At 44.2% G+C, this 19,792-nt stretch overlaps 1 long non-coding RNA gene across 1 annotated transcript in view; it reads left to right on the top strand.

Annotated features, from left to right (window-relative positions):
• LOC115616847 overlaps nt 1-17,296 on the top strand; it is a 119,762-nt gene extending 102,466 nt beyond the window's left edge. Inside the window, exon 4 of the long non-coding RNA XR_003994418.2 lies at nt 17,195-17,296. This is a non-coding gene — a long non-coding RNA (uncharacterized LOC115616847). The remainder of the gene's footprint in view (nt 1-17,194) is intronic.
• The last annotated feature ends 2,496 nt before the right edge of the window (nt 17,297-19,792 follow it).

Genomic DNA, 19,792 nt, shown 5'->3' with positions numbered 1-19,792 from the left:
CCTTAGAAACCCCTTGGCCAGGGAAGGGTGAATGCTGTGGCTGTAATTCAGGCATGGATACATCCCACAGTGCCTTACAGTGCTGTTTGTGCTGAATGTTAGCGAGGCAGAACCCCAGGGGTCATTGTAAAAAATAAATAGTAAATATAATAAGAAGATGCAGTGGTCAATAATTACCCACTAGACAATGACAGCATTTGGGTTTAAATGACGCTTTGCTTATCCTTCCTAAGTATCACAGTCAGGAGATGGGGTAATGGCGGATGCTGAGGTGACGGGGGAGCAAAGGAGCCCCAGGGCGCACGGTGAGATCCATGCACTACTGGAGGTGCCGCAGGAGAAGGCTGCGTCATCTGCATAAGCCTCATTTGGTGGTTTGAGTAATGTCATGTTGCCACTAGGGTGTCTCTGCAAACAAGATATTGCATCTCCAAAGAGTTCCTCGCGCAAATAAAAAGCTAAATAGAAATGATGGGCTGACTAGCTGAGCCTGTGCTTTTTACTTTTATGATTGAGAAATAGTTGTTGAGATTGTCAATAAAAATAAATAAAATTAAGTTTCCCTAGTTAGGTGAGGAAAGGCAAACCTACCTTTCTCTGCTGACAGGCCTTTTTGTTCAATGTTGGCTTTTATATATGTGGAAAAAAAAACCACCATTGAGAGCTTCCAGGGAGCTGCGCTGGGGTGGTTATAGCCATTTTTACGTCCTTTATATGGGCTTAAATCCATTTACAGATGTGCTGAAGACAGAGAGATATTTTTTACAAGTAATTGTCATGTATACAAGGGTCCTTATGTGTCACAAAAAGATCTCACTTAAGAGAAATAAATGTGCTTTTCATCTTGTGTTGGCAGGAGCAGCGGTGGTAGGGAACAGGGTAATTGGTGATCTTTTCCAGTTTGATAACCAGGACAAATAGCGGGGAGCAGAGTGGCAATGGCATTGCCCTCCTCCCCGCTCCCCTCCTGGTGCAGCACAGTTCAGAGTCACTTTTCTGGCTTGGCTTTCAGTCTGAGCAATAGATATGATAAATACTATCAGCCAAAGCCCAGGGGTAGGTTAGAGGAGAAGCTGTGCTGCCCCAGGGTGACCTCGGGATGCTCAATGGCTTTTCCCCAGCACAACATCCTTCTCATCCTTGATGGGGATTGCTGACACCGCCTTTACCCCTTCAGCAGCTAATCAGAACATCTCCGCTTGTTCTGAGGCTGTGTTAGATGCGATCGGGATGCAGAGGTCTGCCACTTTATTGCCTTTATTTGTAGGTTAGAATTTCCCTTTGTAATAAGTCCCATGTGGCTGGAGGTTTTTTTTGAAGGTTATTGCTCTTCTCATGGGCTGAGATTTCAAAGACTCCCCAGAGGCAGATGGAGCTTCGATAATATTATGCATCACCTGTACCCCAATGGAGAGCCTGTAAGGCTGCAGATACCTCCCAAAGGGGCAGGACTGGTGCAGGGAAAGTGCTGGTGGTCCTGGGAAGGGGTGTGATGAACATCCCTGATTTTGCACAGGGCATTTCACAATATCTCTATGTTTCCCCCAGGAATGCTCTTCCATGATATCGCTCCACAGGAAGATGTCAATAATGCAGTCGGGCTGCATGCAGGAAGCCTGATGAGCACTCAGCCACCAGTTAGGCTAAGGAAATAACGAATGTAGGTAGCCTGCACTAATGGAGAGTTAAAGCAGGCCACAACTCAGCCCAAATAGCAAAAGGCAGGTCTCCCATTGTATAGATTTACTTACAAATGGTTTTTCAGTCAATAGAGGGCAAAGCAGGAGTGGGATCAGAGGCCTGAGACTGGGAAATGCAGGATGTTTAAGGTGGTACCAAATCCCTGTCTGCATCGTGACAAGCTTCAGTTTTATAATTAGTGTTTTCTGTTTAATAAATGCTTTATGCCAGTCAGTGCTTCATGCCACAACTGTGGGCTGGAAGGTGCATGTAGGTTTGAGATGTGGGATGGAGCATGGCCTTGAAATGAGGGACAGGTGAGCAGTAAACCCAGCTTGATAAATAATGGATGAATTGTGCTGGGTTTTGCTGATGATGTAGTGACCTTTGGGGAGGCGAGAAACAAAGAAACAGCAAATGACCAGCAATACTGATGAACAGGCTGAGTGAACTGGACACATCATTAACACCGGATACCACAATAATTACATGCAACTGGAGTCACACGGTCAGCAAAAACAGGAACGAGGGAATGGTGCTGTGTACGTTTGAGTTTTCCAACTTTCCACAGGGCTTTGGGGGTTGGTTTTGGGGTAGTTGGTGCAGTTGGACCTCAGTGTGACTCACTGTTGGGTGTTTGATGTTTGCACTAGAGCAGAGATGTGGCAAGTGGGCTTGCAGAAGTCCTGCAGACCAAACTGATTTGACAAGATGAGGTATTATAGGGAATCCCCTGTAGAGCAGGAGTTACACCATAGAGAGAAATTGCCGATGCCAGGAGAGACCAAAAACCTCAAAGCTCTATGTGGCTGGTTAACACACACTGTGAAAACAAGGACATTCATCTTTTTGCTATCTCATCTTTGTAAAGGCAACAGGTCAGCCCTAGAGTAGCCTCTTCTGTATTTCAGGCAGGCATCTAGGTACTTCTGGTAAGATAGTAAAACTCGACTTTGTGAATGGCCAGATATTTGGCAGAATCAAGAGTCTGCTTGCTTTTCTCTATTGGAGAATGTTATCGTGAACGGGGATCTGTTGGCAAGAAAGTGGGGAGGGACACTGCTTTTCACATGCTCATCTGTTTTCACATGAAAACAAGAGTATTCATTATTGGTTATTCATTATTCTTCCATCTAATAAACTTTCTGCCATTCAGGCAGCGAGCGGAAACAGCAACATGCTGCTCTGTGTAGCCCATCATGCATCCGGAGTAACAGATAATGAATAGGCAAATCAAACATGTTTCCTAAAAACTCCATCTGAGAATGATTCAACCCAGTGAATGCTTCTGAATAACAAATACATCTGCAGAAATTAAGCTTGGTTACAGTGGACTTACAAACAGAAGACAGACCTGAATGTGCAGTGAATGACTAAAGCAGCACTGCTTGGCGGTTTCACTTAGGCAGAAATAATGGTAATTTTCACTTTGTTTAACACCTTCCACCTGAAGGTCTCCAAATGCTTTACAAACTCAATCAATGAGTTGTGGTAAGACCCCTCCCCTGCTAATTTTGGCAGTGCCTGTACCTGTTTAATGCTGGAGCTTAGAGTGAGTTTCATACATTGGTACACAGCAAAGTGCTGCTAGAGCCGCTGGCAAAACCCAGCTCCGTCTCCCCAGACCTCCTAAACCCTGGTTCTTCTCTGTTATTTGAACTCACCTAAACCTCTAGGCTTAGGGTTAGGTACCTACATAGAGATACAGTTATAATGATATCCAGCACACACCTATTAGCACTACATTAATGCAGGAATGCAAAATAATCTTTATTATTTATGCTAAATGGGCAAAACTGGAGGGGAAAGTATAGCAACTTTTAAAAAGCAATTTCTTTTGTATGAAAGCAGCAACAATTTCATGGGTTTTTTTGGGTTTTTTTATTTTGAGGTTTCCAAATTATAAAGAAGCCAAGCAATTAATACCATCAGTTGAAAAAGAGCAGAAATACTCTGTGGAAAATCCACTTGGGTTTCTTCTGAGTTTTCTGCCTAGTTAACAGCTGTGCTTAAAAGCAAAATGCACCACCAGAATTAGCATATATTGCTCAGCTCCACTCTCTGGTCTGACCAAACCCTCTGGTTTGCATTATTCCTGATCCCCATGTACCTAACTCTGGTCCTGTTCAGAAGTCAGGAGCATTTCCCTGCTGCCTGCCTTTGAGTTGGGATGAGTGCGGTTGAACAGCCAGCATTGGCCTCATTGCAAGAAGAGTTAATCCACTGCCATCTGTCTTTATTATGCTTCTATTGTTGGACACCACGGCTTGGAAATCTAGCAATGAAACCCAGTTGTTCGTTGCCATTCATCATAGTTATTGCTGGAGTTGTGTAATGAAGAGGGGAAGTGCTGTTTATTGCTCTCCCCTCTTTAGAAACTATCCTTAGGGGTAGTTATGGATGGTTATTGGATTCAAGCACAGGGCTCTGGGAGGTCCTTGCTTCACTCTGTTTATGTGTTGAACCATGAGGTTTAATGCGGGTTTATGTCTACTTTGGCTTTGAGGCTGGCCTGCTGCCTGCTTTTGTCCTCAGTGAAGTTTGGCTACTTCATTTCTCGCACAAAAGTGAATTGAAGCAGACCAGGACTATTTAACAGTCGGACTCAGTGATCTTAAAGGTCTTTTCCAACTCAAATGATTCTATGATTCTGCTAATACGGCAAAAAGGCAGGAGATGCCTCTGTGACAGGCACGGCTTTGCCATGCATAAAAGCAGTGAGTGTGGACCACAGCCAGTTAGGCATTGGCATGGTCAGGAGTGGAGCTCTTTGAGCCTTTGAACATAGCTTATCAAAAATAAAGGTGCTTTACGTTACAGCTCTTATCTCCAGTGATTTCTGAAGGCTGAAAGATCAGACTGGACACCAGCTGTGCAGGTGAGGGATGGAGGGGGACTAGGGAATGGTGCAGGAGGTGGAAGGCCCAAGCATAGTCCTCACTGGGCAGTGCATCATGTTCCACTGCACGTTACAAGGATAAAAATGTGAAGGCATTCAAATAAATCTGTAATGAGGTCCTTCAGTGAGTTGGCTAGTCTATGATAGTTGGATAGTTCTATGTGATTGATGCTTGCAGTACAGCGGAAAGATTTTGGAAGAGCTGGGGTGAAATATGCTCCTTCTGGGTTGTATGAGGCAATTCTTAGACTTCTGGGTGGTTGATCCAGTTGAGATAATGTATTAAACGACATCAATTTCCATTCAAATCTCAAAATTACCTTCATGCAAAGCTTAAACAATTACTAGCTCTTCTCTTTTAATAATATAAACTGGCCTGCAGAGTCACTGGATGCCTGCAACAGACCTTTGATGGTGCGAGGAGTAATATCCCTGCACAGGTGACTCGCTTGCTCTAGATAACAAAAGTTTGCAAAGCCTCAAAGCTTATAGACCAAAACTGAAGATAGGGTTCTGTGCACCAAGTAACACGTCTGGGACATGCCTGGTATGCAGATAGACAGTCATCATCAGCAATTTGTTTGTGCCAGCAACGAGGGAAGGGTGTAAGGATCCTCTGGGACAATAAGATATGGAGGGAAAGAGCTGTCTTTCCAGGTATCAGAGCCCATACTCTGGCAGTGCTTCTGGGCATGATATGTAATAGGTATGAGACAGGCTTCAAGGGCTAAAGACATGGAAGGAGTTAGAGATCTCAGTTGTGGTTCCAGATAACGTATAGCCAGTGCCTGTCAAAGCTGCTGCTTTGACAGATAAGGGGATTCTGCAGAAAGTAATTAAAACTCAAGCCCCTGGTATTTACTTAAAGGGGAAACTCTTCAGACTTGATGGGATTTTGTTGAAATGGACCAGGAAGCGGATTCTTAATGTGCTACGGAAAGCTCAGAGAATTAAATCTAAAGAGAGAGGCCAAGCAAGTTTCACACTGCCCTCACACAATCAGTAATGCTGCAGAAGCTGTTAAGGTCTCTGTTATATGCTGAAAATGCAGAATAAGTCAAGGAAAAAAATCCTTTTGGTGACACAGGAAAAATATGTTCCTATAGAAAAGTGTAGGTCTGTGTATGTTGACTTGGAAAGAAACCTGTGCTGTTATTTTGGACTACAATTCTCTTTTTTCCTGAGGTAGCTTTAGTGGAAAACAGACAGATCTAAACAGACAGCTTTGCATATTAAGTAAATTTTTGCTAGACACTGGTTGTCTGAGAAACTAGTTTGTGGCAATAGACTATAGTTTAGTAGACATTATCTGTAACAGTTTGCAGTGCAGTGTAGGTTCAGCAATATAACCCTACTGCCTGGTAAGTCTCATCTGGGGGTCATGGAAAATTATGCCTAAGTAATAGAGAACTTATTGATGAGGTTTGCAGACTCCAAGCCTGATATATTGCTGGCTCTTTCAATTATGAAATGGCACCAATGAAGCATGGACTGTTATCTGCTGACATCTTGTACAGCAGAAAAATGAAAAGCAGGAATTCCTATAGCGGAGTCTCTTGGGACACAGAGAGTATAAAGAAACAGATGAGGCAAAACAACAAAATCAGCATGGCTTGGTCCCAAGAGCTGCCATCACTTCATAGGTTGCTATATGGTGTCCCAGCACTGGGAAACAATGGGTTTAAAGGGAAGTGGAGTCACATGAAGTTACTCACAATTGTGTGGGGTTTGTCCCCTCTGGCAGACTTAGGAAGAGTGTTAGGTGATGCTGTCACCAGATCCTAGGCGGGAAGAGGAGAAGCCACTGGTATGAACTGCCAGAACAAGTGGCTTTTCTGCTGCTCCCTGACAGTCTTAAGGCTCGTGTTAGGAGGGTGAGAACAAAGCCAAGCACAGCCCAGCACATGTAGAAAGCTAACTGACAAGTGTTACAGGAGTGATTTCTTCTCAAGTGCTTCTACCACCACCTTTTTGAATGGAAGATGTTGGAAACTGTGCCTCTGAAGACTGAGCTTCCTAAGCAATGAGTGACCACAATGCTTAGGATATCACAGCATAATCTCATTTGGATACAGGCACAGAAATAAAAAGCCCTTTGCAAGAGCTTTTTAAGCACTGAGAACGTGCTGAACTTCCAGGGAAAGGCTCTTTTGAAGGAGTAGGAAGGTGAGATGTCACAGATACAGCTCAACTCCCAGCTAGGAAATGTTCCATTTTATTCCTATTGCACCCTAATACTTCATTCTAATGAAATACACCTTAATATTTCATTCTAAACATCAACTTCCAGGGAAAAGACCCAAGCCAATGGTCTAGTAAGGCCCCGGTCATGGAGGATTTAGGTGTATGTTTATCTTCAAGCCCATAATAACTCTTTTAAACTTATGAGATGAGTCATACTTCGAGTCATAGCAAGATTGAGGCTTTTCTTTTAAATTATTTTTCTAGTTTCCTTTGAAATTAAAGAAATCTCATGAGAGATTGTTGTTAGGAGACACCCTGAAAATTCAAGAATGATTTGAATATAATCTATACAATTACTGTAATTTCAAAAAGTTTATTTGAAAGCAGCCACTGGACTACAGTTTCCCCTCAGCTTAATTCATAGTAAAATCTGTCGTTGCATGTGCATGCACAGCTATTCTTGATACTTGCAAGAGACATCCCAGTATGGTACTGCTGAAGATAGCAGCTCTACCTTGATGCCTTCTTGACAAAAGCTGCATTTTCTTGCTAAGACAATAGTCCAATTTATCCCCTTTCCAGGAGAAAATCCTGGCATCATCAACTACAGAGATGGGAAGGGAAAGGCAATGATTTTTGTCAGACATCAGGGTTGGAGTCTCCGGGCCCTGCAACCTCCTTTGCCACTGGGTAGCTGTTCCTCCATCATTCTGCTGTTCCATCTCACCTCTCCTCAGCTTATTCATCTGCAAGATTCACTTAATTATATTAGTCAACTTCACAGAGGTGTCTTGAATCTTAATTAAGGTCTGGAAAGCCCATCAAGAGCCGCTGGCAGAGTGCTCTGAAAGTGGATGATAGGAGACATAGGTATGAAGGAAAAAGATATATCACAGTGGGCTTAGGAGAATAGGACAAGAATAGAATAGGTTGAGATAGAGCTATCTGTTCACTGTCACGGACTGAATTTTCAGGGTACTGCCAAGAACTCTGGGGAAATCCCAGGGGTGCTAATGAGTTACCAGCATAAACATTCATCTTCTTGTTTTATGGTATGTAAGTGTGTATTATCCTGATTTATGTTTCCATACGGCTAATTTTGAGAGGGGAACACTCACACCAGTGCTGTGCATGGCGATGCAGCAAACTGAGCTTCATTTTTCCTGACTCTCAGCAAAACTGGCCAGTGTGTGGAAGTTGGTGCAGGCACCTGTGGCCAGTGGCTGTCAGCTCTCGTTTCACCCTCAGGAGGATTTTTGCCTGACACACCCCAAGGGGTGAATTGACATTCATCGCTCCTCCAGGGGAAGAAACATACGGAGGCTCCACTGGGATAAACTCCGTGCTCTGCATTGCCAATCAGTGCGTGTGTGAGCCTCAGCTGGGAAAACCTTGCTGCTAACAAGCCTTCATGCTCCCCCAGTTCTCCTTGCAAGCTGTCAGCTGCTAAGTACAGCTTCAGCACTGCTCAAGCCAGTGAGCAACCCACAGTACCAGCTTATTACGGAGAGGTGGTAGCCTCTGCATATTTTAGGTGAAGGCAGTTCCCATTAAAAAGACCTGCCAGGTCTTCCTTAGAACTTGGTAAAATTGGGTGGCCTTAAAAATCGTATATTTAATAGGAATGCTTTCTGCTTAGATGGGAAAATTTCTCAGATGGTTGCATTTGGGGTATTTAACTATATTACTCTCTTTTGAAGCTCTGAATTTTGTCTGGTTGTTTATGCTGGGAAAAGGCACACTATTGTTTCCTTATAGTTTCCACAGAGCTTGAAATTGCTGGCTATGCAGGAGGAAATTAGTTTGTAATTAAAGCCAAGTTAATAACGATTCCTATGGAGTCTCCTTGGTCCTGTTGCTTGGAGCAAGCCGCTTTGGCTTGGTGGCTGCTGTAAGGAGGGTCAGGCACTGCTGCCCAGCCAGCGGGCGTGCGGGCAGGGGGATGTAAAGGGATGGTTATCACGCTGTGGTAACTGCTCAGCACACACGCAGGCAGGGCTCAATGTCTTTCAAGCCCTGTGCCTCACCAATTAGAGATGATGGCATTATACCAAAACAAGATGGCAAGTAAAGGAACAACCTGCAGCCAGCAGATTGGTTTTGAGAGGTTCAGGAAAGGTAACTGAGGAAAGAAAGCTTTGGGCTTAAACTGGCCATGTGTGAGTCTGTGCCTTTACCAGATATATATATATATATAGGCAACATTAAAATTGGAAAATGCTTGGAAATTCTTCCATTGCAAAGTGCTGGCCTGTTGGTAGCACCTCGTGGATGGAGTTTGTGTGTCACTGATGCCTGCCACCACAGTGAGGACCCAGGGGGACGAGGTCCTTACAGTTGCATGTGCAATAAGTGTGTGGTGTGATGCCTCTTGTGTTGCTCTGTCTCTGAGACTCTGCATGACCCCAATGTGCGATACATTTACGTGCAGCATAGGAATAGCTTGTACCTTGTGGTACAATGGAACCTTATAGAAGTTCCATCGGGTGTCCCACCAGAGCAGAAAGAGTTGAGCTGCCTCCACTGCAGCAGCAAGGAGTTATTGCTCCTGCCTCTGAGATTTTGGGCTTCGAATCCGAAAGATCAAAAGAGCCTTTTGCCAAACTGCTCCCTGTGCTCAGCAGATGGACGGAAGGAGAAGGTGATTGCCTGAGGGGACCCCGTCATTGCCTGTGTCAGAAATTCAATCCAAGGCTCTCAGCTCCTCCCGTAGTGTCCAAGGCACAGGGCTGCCTGTGTGCAGTCAAACTCCTTGGCTGGTTGACTGCTGTTTGGAGGAATACCAGTGAGTTACGTTTTGGTTTTGTACAGTTGGAGACCCCCTTGAACACTTGCTAAAGGAAGTCCCTCGAATTTCCAGTGTGACTTGAACATATTTTTGAAGCAGATTTTAGTTCCCCTTTTACGCTTAAAGATTTTTGTGATTTCAGATGTTGAGGATGAAGTCATGAGGGCAGCTGGAAAGCTTTCCCAATGTTTTGACTGAGCACCTTGTTTCTCAAGGAAACAAGCCTTACACAGTCACGTTTCTCATGCAGGTCTGCCTGTTTCTTTTACAAACTTCCAAATCTTTTGGTCACTTTCTAGGCGCTGGGGTGATGGACCTCAACTATATGAAATTCCCCATGTAGAGGTGACCAACAAACTGCTTTCCCAGTGTACAGATACCATGGGCATGGTTTGGGTGCCTGAGTTTAATGGAAGGGAGGAGGGGTGCGTATGTCTGCTCTGAGCTCTGGAATGAAATCAAAAAGAAGTCAAAAATCTCAGCAGAAATCCCACTTTCACAAGTGACCTCAGCACTTGGCCAGAGTTGTGCAGGACTTAGTTCCAGCTCTAATGTAAGCATTTAATCTTGTCCTGGAATCACTGTGCATTAGGCACACAGAGCAGCATTACATACTTCTGTACTTTTGCATACCTGGGCCTGAAGCCTGTGTCTAAGGAATGATTAGTTTTCTGAGTGTCTAAGTCACTTTTTGAGAATGGGATGTGGGCTAGATTCAATAGGCTTAGAAATCTGAATATAAATTATGATACTGAAGGCTTTTGCCCAGCTCCTGCCATAGCCTAAAGGCTCCCAGCTCCATAGGTGTCTTGAGTTTTTTGTCTTAAAGCTTCCCAGAGCTGCCTGCCCAGCAGTGCTGAAGGGCTGGGTGTGTCACCACAAAAGCAAAGCATGCCCCTGCTAGCACCCTGAGCATGGGCATCTCCAGATCAGATGTGAGGATGCTGCCCTGGAGAACTTTTCCTTTTTCACAGAATCATGAAATGACTGGGGATCTCTATAGCTCATTGCGTCATCTCTGGTCTTGATCTTTTGACCTGGCATAGGTTGTGTTCTTTATTTGGAGAAATGGGGCATTTGCCCACCCTAGAAGAGCTTGCAGCCAGCCTATGGAGATAGATTTTGAACCACTCTTGGGTTGTGTCTCCACGTAGGTGAGCCCTTGGAGCATCAAAAGATGTTCTGGGCTGGGCTGCAAAATAAAACCTGGAAGATTGTCTGCCAAAATGGGGAGAAAGACCAAAAGATACTGGACAGAAATGAAAACTTGGGAAATTCCTCAAATGGTTAAAATAAACTCACTGGCTAAAATCAACCAAACAAATGAAAAAAGTGACTCTCCTTTTGAAAGGCTGCAATTACGCTGCATAGGATCCATCTCACCTGGCTTGTGAGGCAGCACCCTGGTCTCAGCATCTGTCCTGAGTGCTCAGAACTCATTTACCATCAATGGAGAGAAATGGGCACCTCCAGCAGGGAATTGCTCTCATCTTATGGTGGTTACCTGAAATAGGTCAGAGAAATCACTCCGGTTTCTCTCCACTTATGCATTTAAGAGACTGACTCAAATATAGACACTTGCCTTGTGGACCCCTGACACCAGGTGAGATGAATCTCTCCTGAAGTGACAACAAAACCATCTTCTCAAAACAAGGAAGGGAATGACTGGGAATGTCCCAAACCCTGCACTGGTGGCACAATGAGTGGCAGGAGGTTGGAACTAGGTGATCTTTAAGGTCCCCTCCAACCCAAACCACTATGAATGCATACTAAAAAGTGAGGATTTCACCCAAATACTTCAACCTTCGCTCTGACTACTGAGAGGATTTGGGAACATTTGAAGGGGTGATTAGGATTAATCCATTTACCTAAGTTAAGTCACTTTGAGAGCCTTAGCTGTAAAACAATATTATTTATCAGCATCCTCCTGTGATGATGTGGTATTCTGCGAGTTCTCAAAAAGAATTTTTTCCTCTGAAACAGCCTCTTCACACTTTCCCTGAGTGAAGTATTTTGCTACTCAGATTTGTGATTTAATAATCATAAATAATAGAGCCCTTAGTGCTATATTTTTAAATGACTGAATGGTGAGAATCTACTTTAAGAAATTGTATGAATGCCTATCACTTGTGTGCATATAAATGTATTCAATTAGCACTCAAATCTTGAGTTATCTCCTGATGGAAGGCAAAACCTTTTGAATTCAGTCCCATGCAAGAAATACTGTGTCATTTAACTCACAAAAGGATGCCATGCACTTACCAGATAATGACTGAAGAGGATTTTGCTGTATTGCCTGCTCAGCTGCTTTTGAGTACAAAGAAAATAATTCCCCTTTTAGGATCCTATGGGGTAATGAGGAAACCCTCTCACACCAATCTCAAATACCACTGAGCAGGGGGAAGGAAATAGCCCGATGGGTGAACTGGGCTGCAATTTGACTGTCATGGTCTTCCACGTACTTCCCATGTTTTGTCTGTGCTGCTAAGCCAGTGGCTAACCTGTCTCTGAACCTGCCACCAACACACAAAGATTACTCACCCTGGATACTGCACTTCAGCAAACGCAGAATTAGCCCTGGCTAAGTAATCTTGTTAGTGTGATTCAGTGTTAAATGGATCTCGATTAAATGGGCCTTTATATTGTCCCAGCTGGAGATGATAAGCCTCCACGAGGAAATGGCAGGAGACCGAAGGAAATTGCTTTACTTCAGACTGGGACGTTTAACCCCATAAAACACTTTCTGCTCCCTCTCTGCCTTTTCTTTTGTCCACGGTGGCTGTGGGGGGCAGGAGAGACTCAGGGCAATGGCTGCAGCATCTCTTCATGATCCCTGTTTGCCAGGATGAGAGCAGGGTGATGGGGATGCCTGTGAATGAGCAGGATGGCTCCAGTGGGTGACGCAGTGATGGTGGTGTTCCTCTTATGAGACTAGTAATTCCTTCTTTAGCACAGTGTCTTTCTCAGACACTCACTCAAGATGCTGGGGTGTCTGAGCATCCAAGGGTCAGCAGAACTGGTGCCACCAATAGTTTATTAATCATCAAACAGCAAGAGGGGAGAATCTTCAGTCTTGTCTTAAAAGAAATAGATTGCTTAAATGTGCCACTGGGACTTCTTAGGAATGGCTTAGGGTTTATCTGTGTGAGATAGGAATCAGCACAGTGCATTGGTGTATTAGAACCTGACACTTCATTTCTCCTCACGATTAGATTTGGCAGTGTGCGCATGGTCTGGGTAAGAGGGAAATGGCATTAAAATCCCTAAGGGACTTCAAATGCAGAGGAGAACTGTGGGGCACTGGTGTGACAAGGATGGAGAGCCGGGATTCTGCAGTACTGATGTTTCCTCCCCTGCAGTGGGGACCAGCTCTGCCCTTTGAGGGCTCCTGGTGGCCTGAAGCAAGCAGTGAGGGAAATGTTGTGTCGCAGGTTAAAGCAGGCAAGATTAGACAGGTAAAAAACAACCAAACCAAACCAGCAGAAACAAAGAAAACCAGATAAAGCCCCTCATCCGACCCCTCCTAAAGGTCATCGTTAGTAAAAGGCGTCCTAGGACAGATCACAAAGGTAGGCATCAAACTGCCTGTCTCACCGACAACCCACCCCCCCCATCAGCATATGCTCTCCTGCTGCCTCTGCTCTCATCCTGCTCTGTATTAGCTAATAAATTTTCTCTATCCATGTCTGATGTGAGTTCAAAATATGGATTATCTCCACGGAGTCAGAGACCCGAATAGGACACATGGAAAATCTCTGCTCTATAGCAAGTCAGACGAGCTGATATCTTTTTTCCAGACCTTTGACAGGAATATGGTAAACATGCAATTACTTGAATTTTTCCATAGATTTTTTGCATTTGAGGTAGATTTACATGCTTGTGATATTTTCCAGATGCGAATCCCAACCCTGTAAAAGCAGCCAGTTTGCAAATGGCTGCAGACGGGCAAGAAATGATATAATCTATTAGAGATTTCCTTCATTATCCTTCTAATCAAAGCTTCTATCAGCCTCCTTTGATGCGCTGCTGGAGAAAAGATCTTCAAGTAAACTGATGCTGGAGATAATTAATGAACTCGCCATCCTCTTGCCTTACAGACAGAGACAGTGGAAGGAAGAAGAACTGTCCTTTGCAATTACTGATCTGTGGTTTTCCATCCGAGTGCTGACAGCTTGTAGGACATGAAGTGGAAAAGCTTTTTACCAAACTTTTAGGCTTTTCCCATCAATTCCTTCACTTTAAGGATATTTTCTCCTTGGTTGTATTTCTTCTGCTGTTGGATAACACTCTTGATGGTGAAAAATGGGTTTAATACTTGAACAGTTATAGTTGTATGTAGTCTAGCCTGGTAACATTATCTTCTTTATGCTTTCCTTACAGCAAATACCCTCGCTTCTGCTATCCTCACTTTATTGTACATTAAATCCACCTTTATTAGGATCGAATAGAAAACTGAGAAGAACTAGGTCACTGGAGTAATATTGATGATGCAGGTTGCTATAGGCATTCCCTAATATTTTTCCTAGGGGCTTGGCAGTGCGATTAGGGAATGATTTTTGTCCTAGGAACCCAGCTTTTTCATGTGAACTTCTCTTTCCAAAGATCTGGGCAATCTCAAGTCATGGAAAGACATGGTTTCCCTTTCTAATGATTTAAAGGATAAGATTTAAATTCCTCTGTCATCTCAGACCAAGCCTGGGATGGCAGGAGGAGGTTTGCAGTCCAGTTTACCAACCTCAGACTTTTCCTTTTATAAATTACATCCTTTTTGCTTAGCATTTTCTATGTTTCTGGTTCTTTGAGTCCTTGAAATAATTCTAAACTAGTCTAAATCTTCTTAAATTTCCCATTTTTACTACTGATCAAGCAGCTAGATGAGAGCGAGCTTTAAACATGGTGCTGCTTGATGCTGCTCAGAGCTGATCCAAAATAACATCAGCAAAACACAGACAACAGCCTCTTCCCAAAGGAAATTTCCCCAGAAATATCAAGTGGTAAAGCAGAGGGGAAAGTACATAACAAAGGCAAGGATGAGTTTAGAGTGTTTTCCAGCACCATCAGGGATTTTGCTCCATGTCATGTATGTTCAGAGTAGATTTATGACAAAGCAAAACTTCTTTGGTTTGGTTCAGGTTTGATGTCCAGAGGCTTGCACATAAGTCAATTAGTACTTCTAGGAGTTACTAAAGAAGCCAGGGGTAGTATTGCTAATGCAGCAGAAACTTGGACTTTTCTTTCTGGAAAAATGCTGTTGTTGTTGCAATGCAGCAGCCTGACAGCACCAGCATTCTCATGTAAGGTCCTACAGAAAAGGAAGACCAAGAAGTGCCAACATGCACCACCTCATACTGCTCATTCATGGTTTTTAGTGTATCTCCTCCTCTTCCAAGTGCTGATGGGCACTGTAAGCTTCTGAGGAGGTAACACAATACTGCAGATGGTAAATATCATTCAATGGTATCTTAGTGCTTCACTTCCAACACTGAGGGATCTCCTCTTGTCCTCTGGACATCTGCAAGCTTTAACTTGCAGATGTGTCCTGCCCAGGTCAAGAACAGGCTGGCCAAAGAAGTGGTGAATGCTCCATCCCCGGCAGTGTTCAAGGCCAGGGTGGGCAGAGCCTTGGGCGACATGGTCTAGTGTGAGGTGTCTCTGCCCATGGCAGGGGGGTTGGAACTAGATGATCTTAAGGTCCTTTCCAACCCAAACCATTCTGTTATTCTATAATACAGGATCAGATGTTTGAAGAATATTTTTGAGTGATTTAACTAGACAGTTTTCTTACCATCTAGCTGAGTTTTTACAGCAGTTACAGTGGGTGCTGTTGCAGAACAATCTCAGCAGTGGTCTACAGTCAGCAGCAGACGAGTTAGCTCTCAGCAGCTGAAGATTGTGCTGGTTTGATTGTTGGAAGGTTTTTTTCCATAGCACACCATGTATCAGCTCTTGTCACTTACCTACCTCGCAGTCCTGCTGGGTGACAGCTCTCTGGAAACGGGGACTGGAAGGGACTGATGCTTTTTGGTAAAAGTAGTCACCTTTAGAAAATCAGAAAACCTTCCTCTTCCTGACTGTCTTTCTGGGAAAATAGAGAATGTTTTCATCTTCAAGGCACCTGCTTGCAACCATTAACAGTTTGAAATTGCCACTTAGAAAAGGAACTCTCTCACAAACTATAAATCCTTGTCTTGGCCTATAAGTACTGGAAAGCTCTTAATGAATGTCTTTTCTCACACACTCCGTGCACATAGAACTCCTTAAAAAACAAAATCTGCTAATTAATTTTAAGCCTCTTTGTGGCAAAGCCTAAGAACCAGATTTACCAAGAGACCAGGGGGTCCATCTGGTGCAGAAAGCTTGCTCCCATGCCAAGGTGTTTGTTTCACGTAGGGGTTTAGGCTTAGATATTCCCCATTGGCAGCAGTGCTAGTTGTGCTAACTACTGAGATGGTTCTCAGCAATTTGAGGGGATGCTGAAAAGGGTCCTCAGCCAGAAGCAGGAGTGGCTTTTCCTGGCCTGCTCCCATGCAAGGGACATAGAGTAATAGAATCAACTCGGTTGGAAAAGACCTTTAAGATCATCCAGACCACATGTTCCCCTAGCACTGCCAAGGCCATCACTAACCCATATCTCTGAGGGCCTCGTCTACATGGTTTGTGAACACTTCCAGGGATGGTGATTCCACCACATGTGTGCAGTGCCTTTTTTCCACGGGATCACTCTCAAGTAATAGGATCAACTCTGCTAGGTTTTAGAAGTGGGTCAAATAAAGCATAGTGGGAGCCCAGTGAAGCGTTTTCAAGTTTTATTGTCCAGGTTGCCTAGAAACTCATTTAAATAAAGACAACTAGATGTAGCATCGTTTTATATCACCATGAACTCTACTACGGGTGTCAGCACTGTACAGGAGCTCACTAGAAGTCTGTAGCTGAGAGGACATACAAGCAGGCTCCTGACATCTCTGCCCTTCTTCTACCAAACCAGCTTTGGCCAGGAAATGCAGAAGCTTGATAACCAAATTTATTCAGACACAGGAACTTCATGGTGACAGAGGAGATGGATGCAGGTCACTCTGCTCCTAGGGCAAAGGCACTTGTTTTTCAAACTAAAGGAAATTCACTCAAGCAAAATAGCATCTACAATACACAGGGCTTGTCCATGGCAGAGTGCAGTGGCACATACGTGTGCTTTTTATACCTCCTCTCATTTTTGCAAAAGCTGTTCTGTGTCTTTCATCATCTTGATCATCCTTACTCAGTGTTTGTAATTCTGATCTTTTTTGAGGATCACATTATATCCATGGCAATGAAAATTTGCTTGAATTCTCCAAACGATTTGGATTGACTTTGGGGTGGAGAGACGTGAGGAAAGCAACAGCACCAACAAGGAGACCTACTCATTTTAACTTCATCTGTTCCTGTGTCCTAGAAAGCTCATTAAAAGAGAACAGTTTGATGAACAGAAAAATAAAATAAACTAGGTGGAGAGAATTATGCCATTTTTTAAGTGTGTATCACATGCAGTAGAGAGTAATGAAAGTAAACATAAAATGCTTCTGTTCTCCCACGTAGAAACATCCTATCCTTTCTAACCAAACCGCTGTTTGACCAGGATTTGTTCTTTGTTTTCTTCTGTCTTTCAGCAAAGGATAAACCATCAGATAAACCCTTACCAGAGAACAGCCTCTGAAGGAGCCAAGAGCAGGTAGGGATTTTGCTTCAGATAACATCCATGAGGAATATTTGCTTGTATGTTTGATGATGAGCTATGCAACCGTGAAGGACCCGACTGGGAGGAGATGGGCTGGACTGGCATGGTCCATTGCTCAGGCAAAACCAAGCTCAAAGAAGACACCTTGGCCTACCCTCATGCTGGCATGAGGGCTCATGCATGGGGCTGGCTGAGGGCTAGCAGAGCAGCTTGTATGACTTGGGTCATATCCTAGTGACCACCTGTGACCAGCCCAGCACCATGCTGCCCACCTGCATATGAGGTGGTGGTGAGACAAGGGCAGCGTGTGACCTCCAGTGCTGGTCACCAGATTGACAGGAGAGAGATGGAAGTACTGTTACCATTGCAGTAAGCTACTGAGATTTTCTTGTCTTCCTCTTTTTATATGATTTTAATGAACATAATGGGCAGGAAAAATTGCTTGATCCCACATTTGTGTGTATAAAAAGTATAACGCAGCTGTGAACCATGTAGTGTGTTATCTGCTTCCATGTGGTCACCTTGAAGGGTTAAGCTTGAGCACCTGGGTTAGGAGAAGTCAGAAGTTGCGCCATGTGTCCTTCAAATGGTTATTTCAGATGTTTGCAATCCTGACAAGGTTTTCTTGCAAAGCTGGTATGAAATAATGTTCATTACATGCCCCAGTCTGTAGAAGCATTGAAATTGTTAAAAATCTAGATATGCTGCTGAAATTCAACTGATTATGCTCGATTTTTTTTAAATTTTAATTTCTCTCCTGCTATCTTTTCTTGGTTAGTGGTCAAGTCTAACTTTACCTTTGAAGCTCAGCCCTGTCAGACACAGCTTGTGGCTGATTGCATCTGATGGGGGAGAAAGGGGCTTTTACTGGAATCTTGTTTTTAATCCTTGTGCATAAATTAGGACACATTAAGGCTGTGGGGGCCACGCAGCTGGTTGTGCCTTGACCATGATGTGATGCCAAGTGAGCACCACACCAAATAGTGCTGAATGGCGAGAAATGGGCTGGTGACTCTGCTGGCAAACTGGGGACAGCTCTTTGGAAAAGCTATGGTAGTTTACAGTGGACATGGAAATGAGCTAAAAACACTAGTTTTAGGTTGCCTGCATTTCAGAGTTGGTTCAAACTTCACCGCCTTTCTTTCTGAAACAAAGTTAGGAGAGCAAAAATCATCGTATACTGGGCTTGCTTAATGCAGATGTTAACTTGCTCTACCCATATTTCAAGTCATCCATATATGATGCAAACACGCTTTGGGCACTGCTGAGCTAAACAGCTGGTTGAAAGAGTATTTGAGCTTCAGCTGAGTGCCAAGTTATCACATACTTGTTTCCTCAGGGTGTGGGGAGAGCAAGCACTGGTCTGCCTGCAAGTGCTGTGCCAGAAGTCCTGGGGTGATGGGCTGGGGATTGGTGGTTCTATAGGTCCATTGTGGGGAGCCCAGCTGGAGAGCAACAACTTGTCCCTTTCCCTCAGCATCATGAGCTGTATTTCTCTGGGTTTTGAGTCTGGAATCTTGCTGTGCTGGATTAGATTGCTCTGTTGGATTTTCATGGCTGCGCGCAATCCTGTGTTTCATTAGCTGAAAGCTTGTTCAGTTACACTGAAGCTCTGCTCCTGTCAGTGGGAAGTGCCTAGGGGTGCCAGGCCCCAGCTGAAGAGCAGATCAGTTTCTGATGTGTTTGTATTTACACATGTGTGCCATTGCTTGGCAGATTTAGTGGTAGGTGCAGCTGTAGTCACTTGATATAACTGAAGAATTACATCAGGTGCCTTTTCCCTACTATAAGCCCAGGAGCTTTGTGCTTTTGGGCATCCTGCTGGTTACAGGAGCTGATGCTGGAGCAGCCAGAGCTGAAGCCCTGGGAAGCAGTGCAGACCTTTCTGAAGGGCTGGGTGGCACAAGGGGCACTTGCACAGACAGTGTCATTTTGGGGCATGTTTTAGAGCACCCATTTATGTACTGTTTTCAGGGCAGACTTGACAACAGGTCATTTAAGGGCAGCCATCACGGGGATAGCCAGATTGCCTTGGCTGTCTTTAAAGGGTTTATCCCAAGAGGCAGCTGTCCTGGTTGAAATCCAGCCAACAGCCAGGTAGGATCCAGTCTTCCCCTGCCATACCCAGGAGCTTGAAGCCTGCTGAAACATTTGCATCAGCTATCGGGGATGTCGCTGGGTTATGGGCTGGTGCTCGGCTCTGCTCTGTGCCCCCCACCTCCTCCCCATCCAGGCAGGAGCCAGGAGCAGGGTGTGAAACTCCAGGTTTCCTTCCAGGAGGGCAGTGCTGAGCTCTTGAGACCTCTTCCTCCTGGAACAGATTAGAATATGCTGAACTATGAAGACTTGTCTTAATTAATGCTTTAGAAGGTTACAGCTAGATCTGGGGAAATAATCAATAGTGAATCATCTACTCGGCAGCTTCAGCTCTTTTCTGCGGGTGAGTTATCTGTAAGCAGCTTGCAGTTTGCTCCATTCATTCATTATTTACAATTATTTCCCAAATAATTCCTTCCAATTGCGTTTGGTC

Source organism: Strigops habroptila, chromosome 14 (genome assembly GCF_004027225.2).
Source record: "Strigops habroptila isolate Jane chromosome 14, bStrHab1.2.pri, whole genome shotgun sequence".
Classification (NCBI taxonomy): domain Eukaryota; kingdom Metazoa; phylum Chordata; class Aves; order Psittaciformes; family Psittacidae; genus Strigops; species Strigops habroptila.
Note: the sequence above shows the minus strand (reverse complement) of the source record. Positions and strands in the feature narration are given on the sequence as shown.